Below are 8,124 nucleotides of genomic sequence, written 5' to 3'. Positions count from 1 at the left end.
CTTTATACATATATACTGAACATTGAGCAATATGTAATATGTGAAATATGCACTGCATGCAAAACCAAATCTTCTAAATCTATGAAAGTCACAAAAGGTGCACTCTTGGTGGATTCTCTTGAAAACAGAGAACCAAATAAATATAACTCTTATAATAAGTCTCTGGAAGTCTCTGTAGCCCTATGCAAGTCTCTGAAAGAAGCAATGGGTCAGATTCTGTTCTGGTGAAAACAAGCCGTAAAGCTTTTTTTTATATGACGTCCAACGCTTTGTGACTTGCATAGATTGATAAGATTTCTGGGTTTTTTTGGTTTTGCAGAGAGTGCCTTGGATACTTCTGTTCATGAGGCAGGGTCCCCCTGAGGGCGGGACATGGACGAGACGGGCAGACCGCCCCCCCTTCCTCCACCAGTGATAGAGAGTACCTGGACCATGCTTTCAAAGGATAAATACTGTAATCCTATATGCTAACATCAAACCAAAGCAATACCAAAACAGAGACGTATCAAGCAGTCTTGGGGTCTGCAGAAGTACACCCCCCAAAAAGTGCCTTTTTCTCGCAAAAGCCCAATGAAGCTACTACAGAACACCGAGCATCTGTTAGGGTGGGGGTGGCTTGGCACAACGAAATACCATGGAGGAATTATCCTAGGAGAAAAGCATAGCTGGCTGGCACCCTGAACAGCACCCTGCAATGTTTACTTGCGGGTCTCACTTGTACACCTCCTTGATTCTGTCCTAGGCTGGCTGAACATCCATTGACCAGGACATCATAACTCAAATGAACACGACTCCCGTCTCATTAACAGGAAATAGGAGGAGAAACATACAAGCAGTTGTGTGCCCTCTTATGACGTCCAACGCTTATGACCCAATGGTCATCGGAGCCTACGGCCATCTAGGCAGCAATGTGACACGATTCACCAGCATAGCTAACCAACATGACCCAGCAACTCAGTGCAACTCAAGCGTGAATCGCAAAGCAGCTTACAATCAATAAATAAAAAGGACATAATAGAACATCACAAATGCAACATGAAGCAGACAACGTAAATCTTATGTACAGGATTAGGCTCCACGTGGATGAGCCACAGGGCTGGGAGAACGGCCATGTTTTGCTTCACTTTCAAAGCATCCCCACATTCCAAGCAGAGATCATTGTTTTAAAAACAAATTCTTAGTCGGTTTTGTAATAAACCGGCTTATAACCGTGGCTCATGAACCTGGTTCCTCCGCTGAGAATGCTGGCCACATGACCCGGAAACTGTACGCCGTCTCCCTCGGCCAGTAAAGCGAGATGAGCACCGCAACCCCAAAGTCGGCCACGACTGGACCTAATGGGCAGGGGTCCCTTTACCTCTTTTTATATATATATATAAATACGTGTATGTATATATATATATATATATATATATATATATATATATGCAGGTTTTGGTGTCCTCGGGTGTCTTCCCGTGTAAAAGTTGGGGTGTCTAGGCGACGTTTCGACGAGGTCTCACTCGTCATCTTCAGGCTGGTGCTTTCGGCTTCTTGTTACTGGAACAGAGCAGGATCTCAGTGTTTGAGTTCCTATAAATACTGTAGAGGGGGTGTGGTGTATAGCCTCCAATGTTCTGGGCAGAGAGGAAGTTCCCAGGCTAGTGTGCCTTTTCTTCTTTTGTTCCTTAATTACTTGAGAGATATCTTGAGTGATTTCTTGAGTGATATCCTGAGTACCACTTAGGTGGGTCATTAGGTGTGGATTAGTTGCTAAAGTCTTTGTGTCTTGACCTCTTGAACTTTGTGAAGAGTTTTCCTGAGAAGATGGCTGTACTGTACTTAGTTGTGCTCTGGCTTGGCTTCGTGTATAGGGGCGAGCTGTGGTTTTGTGGCTTGTGTCAGCCAGATCTGTGTAGGGATTGCAGGGGGGTGCAGCATCCGGAGGTGCCACCATGGATTGGCTACTGGATGGTGTCTGTAATTCATCTGTGGAGAGGGTCTGGGTTTGGGTCTGGTGTGGTTGATTGGTGTTGGCGTTCTGTGTGCCTCTGGATCTGGTGTCAGTTTTTGTGGGGAGGGCTAATTTCCAGATGTCTGGCAAGCGGGATGTGTCGTCACGCTTGTTCATGTTGTGAGGGTGTTTCTCTATCTCGATGGCTTCCATGATTATTCTCTTGTGGTGATGTTCCGTGTTAAAGAGCAATTTGGAATCTGCAAAATTAATTTCGTGTCCTGTTTCTTTCATGTGTTGGAAAAGAGAGGAAGTTTTTTCTTCTTTTTTGACGGCATTCTTGTGTTCTGCGATACGTGCATTTATTCGTCTGTTTGTTTGTCCAATGTACGTGGCTGGGCAGACTTTGCAGGGTATTTCATAGATCACTCAAGATATCTCTCAAGTAATTAAGGAACAAAAGAAGAAAAGGCACACTAGCCTGGGAACTTCCTCTCTGCCCAGAACATTGGAGGCTATACACCACACCCCCTCTACAGTATTTATAGGAACTCAAACACTGAGATCCTGCTCTGTTCCAGTAACAAGAAGCCGAAAGCACCAGCCTGAAGATGACGAGTGAGACCTCGTCGAAACGTCGCCTAGACACCCCAACTTTTACACGGGAAGACACCCGAGGACACCAAAACCTGCATATATATATATATATATATATATAGGATATGTATATTATATATATATATATGTTATATATATATGTACATATACCATATTTTTCGCCCTATAGGACGCACCGTCCCATAAGGCGCACCTAGTTTTTTGGGGGGAAATAAAGGGGAAAGAATTATTTTCCCCCCAGGCGCGGGGCTGGGGCGGGGGAGGCCCGAGCTTCCCCCGACCCCAGTCCCCAAACAGGCAGCTCTCTGTAAGCCGGGGGAGCCCAGGGCTGGCTTCCGCTGCTTGCGGAGAGGTCTGCGAAGCCTGGAGAACGAGAGGGGTCTGTGCGCACCAACCCCTCTCGCTCTCCAGGCTTCAGCGAAAGCCTTCATTCGCCCCATAGGACGCACACACACTTCCCCTTCATTTTTGGAGGGGGAAAAGTGCGTCCTACAGGACGAAAAATACGGTGTATGTGTATGTATATATACACACACACACACACACACACACACACACACACACACACATATATATATAACGTATTTTTCACTCTATAAGACGCACCAGACCACAAGACGCACCTAGTTTTTGGAGGAGGAAAACATGAAAAAAAATATTCTGAATCTCAGACCCCAGAACAGCAAGAGGGATCGCTGCGCAGCGAAAGCAGAAATCCCTCTTGCTGTTCTGGCTTCTGGGATAGCTGCACAGCCTGCATTCGCTCCATAAGACGCAAACACATTTCCCCTTACTTTTTAGGAGGGAAAAAGTGAGTCTTATAGAGCAAAAAATACGGTATATGTTTTCTCATGTTATATATAGTTGTTTTATATCAGCGATAAAATGTCTCACATCAAACGTAACTGATCTGTAGAAAAGACTCTGCGACCTGAAAAAAATGACAAAGTGCGTACTTTTGTAACCTAAGAAAATATTGAATATTTAAGTTAATAATAATAATAAGTGATAAAATGAAATAAAAAGCATTTAAAAAGTAAATAAAAATAAAAAGGCAGCCCTGTATTGGGAAGTTTTTAATGTTTGGGGTTTTATTGTGTTTTTATATGTGTTGGAAGTTGCCCAAAGAACAGCGTGCTGGATTCATTGGGCCTTTGGGCTGATCCAGAAGATCATTATTACAGTGGTACTTCAGGTTAAATATGCTTCAGGTTACAGACGCTTCACCTTACAGACTCCGCTAACCCAGAATCATAGAATCATAGAATCATAGAATCATAGAATCCTAGAGTTGGAAGAGACCCCAAGGGCCATCGAGTCCAACCCCCTGCCAAGCAGGAAACACCATCAGAGCACTCCTGACATATGGTTGTCAAGCCTCTGCTTAAAGACCTCCAAAGAAGGAGACTCCACCACACTCCTTGGCAGCAAATTCCACTGTCAAATAGCTCTTACTGTCAGGAAGTTCTTCCTAATGTTTAGGTGGAATCTTCTTTCTTGTAGTTTGGAACCATTGCTCCGTGTCCGCTTCTCTGGAGCAGCAGAAAACAACCTTTCTCCCTCCTCTATGTGACATCCTTTTATATATTTGAACATGGCTATCATATCACCCCTTAACCTCCTCTTCTCCAGGCTAAACATGCCCAGCTCCCTTAGCCGTTCCTCATAAAATATTACCTTCGGTTAAGAACTTTGTACCTTGGGTTAAGAACTTTGCTTCAGGATGAGAACAGAACCTTGGGTTAAGAACTTTGCTTCAGGATGAGAACAGAAATTGCATGGCTGCGGTGCAGCGGGAGGCCCCATTAGCTAAAGTGGTGCTTCAGGTTAAGAACAGTTTCAGGTTAAGAACAGACCTCTGGAACAAATTAAGTTCTTAATCCGAGGTACCACTGTATATTAACATTGTTCTCCTTCATGGATACAGAGTGAGTCAAAGACCCACAAGTCTATTTAGCAGGCATTATGTACACTGACTAACAGCAGCATTTCAGGATTTTAGACAAGGGGACTCCTCTCTCCCCAGGATAAAACCTGCGCCTTTCTGCATATCCTAATGGGTGCCTCCTTGACCCAATCCAACAGGGAACTGCTGATGTTCTTTGGACAAATTCACAGAGGGCTAGCAATGGCTACTACCTGCAGTTTCAGAGGTGGTCTATCTCTGAGCACTAGCTGATAGGAATGCAGCCGGAAAAAGTTACCGCACTTTTTAAATTATCCAATGAAGGCAGATTTTGGGAAATTCGGGACCAGTAAAGGAAAATGCTTCTTCAAAGTGCCTGCCACAAATCTGGATCTTGGCATCCAGGAATTTGACTTTTTTATACCCATTTTTTCATTGCCCCAACAATCCATCTGCAGCTTGGTAAGGCTGGGAAACCTGAGAGACACTGCCAGTCAGTGTAGACAATATTAAACTAGACAGACCATTAGCCTCAGAGGGTACAAGGCAGTTTCCTATAGTCCTAACGTGCTGAACATAGTTAAGGCAACAATGTCTTAAGTTTGCCAGCAGGTGGCAGGAGTGAATCAATTAATCGCAATCCCACCAAAATGAAAAACTGTTAATCTGGATCAGGGTTTCCCAAAATTGGGTCTCCAGCTGTTTTGGGACTACAATTCCCATACGGGGATCGAACCTGCAACCTTGGCGTTACGAGCACCATGGTTCAACCAACTGAGCTATCCAGCTCTTAGATGCAATTATCACCTATAGTGTCAAAAAAAAATGCTGGTGGACTCCTTCACTGCAGGTTTTTAAACAGAGGTTGGGTGGCTGTTTGTCAGGGGTGATTCAGCTATCAGTCCAGCATTGCAGGGGGTTGGGCTAGATGACCTTGAGGGGTCCCCTTCCAACTCAACAATTCTGTGATTTAATGATTGGTGAACGTCTGTATTCCCTATTTTCACTGGAGGAATGTTGGAGAGCATGCTGGGTATGTTTAGCCTGGAAAAGAGGAGACTGAGAGGAGATAGGAGAGCCATCTTCAGATATCTCAAGGGCTGTCACATGGAAGATGGAACAAGCTTGTTTTCTCCTGCTCCGGAGGGGAGGACTCGAACCCATGACTTCAAGTTACAAGAAAAGAGATGCCGACTAAACATCAGGAAGAACATTCTGCCAGTTAAAGCCGTTCAACAGCAGAACGGACTCCCAAGAGAGGTGATGGACCCCCCCCCCTTCCTTGGAGGTTTTTAAGCAGGGGTTGAGTTTCCTACATTGCAAAGGGTTAGACTGGATGACCTTTAGGGGTCCCTTTCAATTCTGCAAGTCTGCGAGTCCACAATTCCTACAGCAGGGACAGGGAACATTGATGACCCGCCTGGTGTGGTTAGACTCCAACTCCCAGCAGCACAGAGGGATGATGGGAGTTGGAGTCTATCAGTATCTCCTGGTATGCCCTGCGGAGGACCTTAAGGTCCACAAATGACAACATTTTGGAGGTCCCAAGTCGCAAGGTGGTTAGGTTGGTCTCAACTAGGGCCAGGGCCTTTTCAGTACTGGCCCCGACTTGGTGGAACGCTCTGGCACAAGAGACCAGGGCCCTGCGGGACTTGACATCTTTCCGCAGGGCCTGCAAGACAGAGCTGTGCTGCCTGGCCTTTGGTTTGGACTCAGTCTGACTCTTATGTTTCCCTCCCCTTAGGGTTTTGATCTATGGGCTACTTTTAAAATGAGGCTGCATTTTAAATTGCATTTTAACCTGTATTTTAAAATGCCCCCCCATTATGTTTTTACTGTAAATTTACTGGTGTTAGCTGCCCTGAGCCCGGCTCTGGCTGGGGAGGGCGGGGTATAAATAAAATTTATTATTATTTATTATTATCGGGAGGGGAGCTGGTTGGGCAAGGCTGATCTATATATCGTGTTGTCAGAGTGATAGTAATTAAGATAGTAACAATAATAGTCAACTAACGGAGAACTTATGATCTGGAACGGATTCACCATTCCTGCGTGACACACCATTTATTTTTGCTCACACGACTAGTCCCTCCCAATTTGCCCTCGATCTCTTGCATGGCATCCCAGGGCATCCATTCACGAAAAATTCACTTTCAGTTGAGCCACGCTCCATTTACTCTCCTCCCTCTTTCGTAGAATACGTAAGGATCAAAAGCATAGAAACACACCCTTTCTCAACATAGCCGCCGCCCCCCCCCCCCCCCGGGCAGGAGAGGTGACTGGGAGGGTGGAAGAATGAACGGTATTTGCGAAAGGCAGAAAGCATAAGAACAGGTTGCCGGATCACAGCTGAGGCTGTCAAACAGCTCTTACTGTCAGGAAGTTCTTCCTAATGTTTAGGTGGAATCTTCTTTCTTGTAGTTTGGAACCATTGCTCCGTGTCCGCTTCTCTGGAGCAGCAGAAAACAACCTTTCTCCCTCCTCTATGTGACATCCTTTTATATATTTGAACATGGCTATCATATCACCCCTTAACCTCCTCTTCTCCAGGCTAAACATGCCCAGCTCCCTTAGCCGTTCCTCATAAGGCATCGTTTCCAGGCCTTTGACCATTTTGGTTGACCTCCTCTGGACACGTTCCAGTTTGTCAGTGTCCTTCTTGAACTGTGGTGCCCAGAACTGGACACAGTACTCCAGGTGAGGTCTGACCAGAGCAGAATACAGTGGCACTATTACTTCCCTTGATCTAGATGCTATACTCCTATTGATGCAGCCCAGAATTGCATTGGCTTTTTTAGCTGCCGCGTCACACTGTTGGCTCATGTCAAGTTTGTGGTCAACCAAGACTCCTAGATCCTTTTCACATGTACTGCTCTCAAGCCAGGTGTCACCCATCTTGTATTTGTGCCTCTCCTTTTTTTTGCCCAAGTGCAATACTTTACATTTCTCCCTGTTAAAATTCATCTTGTTTGTTTCGGCCCAGTTCTCTAATCTGTCAAGGTCGTTTTGAAGCGTTATCCTGTCCTCTGGGGTGTTAGCCACCCCTCCCAGTTTGGTGTCATCTGCAAATTTGATCAGGATGCCCTTGAGTCCATCATCCAAGTCGTTGATAAAGATGTTGAATAAGACCGGGCCCAAGACTGAACCCTGTGGCACCCCACTAGTCACTCTTCTCCAGGATGAAGAGGAACCATTGATGAGCACCCTTTGGGTTCGCTCATCGAGTTCAGTATCCCTTTCTCTCGGCAGCCAACCCACAAGCAAGATTTGATCACAAGTTGCACTCCCTTCCTGCGGCTTGCAGCAGCTGGGATTCAAAAGCATACAATGATAGAATTGTATAGTTGGAAGGGACCCCCAGGGTCATCTAGTCCAACCCCCTGCAATGCAGGAATCTCAGCTAAAGCATCCAGGACAGATGGCCACCCAAGCTTTGCTTAAAAACCTCCAAGGAAGGAGTTCACCACCTCACAAGGAAGAAAGTTCCACTGTTTAACAGCTGTTCATGTCAGAAAGTTCTTCCTGATGTTTAGTCGGAATCTACTTTCTTGAAATTTGAAGCCATGGGCTCAAGTCCTACCCTCCAGAGCAGGAGAAAACAAGCTCCTGCCTCCTCCATGTGGCAGCCCTTGAGATATTTGAAGATGGCTATCATACCTTCTCTCAT

This window comes from Podarcis erhardii, assembly GCF_964252035.2.
Source record: "Podarcis erhardii genome assembly, chromosome: 18".
In the NCBI taxonomy this organism is placed as follows: Eukaryota; Metazoa; Chordata; class Lepidosauria; order Squamata; family Lacertidae; genus Podarcis; species Podarcis erhardii.
This window is presented reverse-complemented; position numbering follows the sequence as displayed.